The sequence below is a fragment of the Rhinolophus hipposideros genome (genome assembly GCF_964194185.1).
Source record: "Rhinolophus hipposideros genome assembly, chromosome: 18".
Taxonomy (NCBI): Eukaryota; Metazoa; Chordata; class Mammalia; order Chiroptera; family Rhinolophidae; genus Rhinolophus; species Rhinolophus hipposideros.
This window is the reverse complement of record NC_138064.1, coordinates 31370086-31370801: the sequence shown is the minus strand read 5'-3', so window position 1 is coordinate 31370801 and position 716 is coordinate 31370086.

Here is a 716-nt window from a genome sequence, read left to right as displayed (position 1 = left end):
GGCCTCGGACAGAGGAGCGATAGACGGACTTCTGCACCGACGGCGGGGAGACCCTGCCGGCCGGCCTGCAACTGGAGCCCTGCTGTTAGCAAATTGGACCGCCCCGCCCCGCCCTCCCCCCCGCGGCTCCCCGGCTGACCTGGCTCACCGACGGCGGGGGCTCCGGGTCAGCGCCTGCCCATCTCCAAGAGCTGCGCGCTCCAGGAGACTTTAAAAAGAGGAAACCAAGGAAAGCGCCTTAGACCGGGAAAGAAGGGGAGAACAAGCAGGTCGGAGCAAACTGGAGAGCCCTGGGCAAGGAGAGCCAAGCTTTGCTGAGCTCTCACTTTGTGCCAACAAAGCCCTAATCTTTGTGCTCAGTGGGGTTCAGTAACTCAGCCAGAAAAGGAACGGAAAGAAGGGAGGGCTGTGATTGGTACCCCTATGACCTAACTTTATTTTTCTTACCAGGATACCACTGTCACCTTCAAACATTTGGATATGGAGCATCTCATTCTCTCAGCACACACTCCTGTCCGTACAGCTTCAAGGACGTCAGCGCGGCATTCGCTGACATTTGTTGAGTACTTGCTCTGTGCCAGAAATCAGTGAACTATATCAGTACTCCATATATAGTGCTGTGGATAATGCACATATTCTATGGAGAGAAATAAGGCAGGGAAGGGAAATGGGGAGTACTGGGGTACCATTTAAGGAAGAGGAGTCAGGGAACGCCT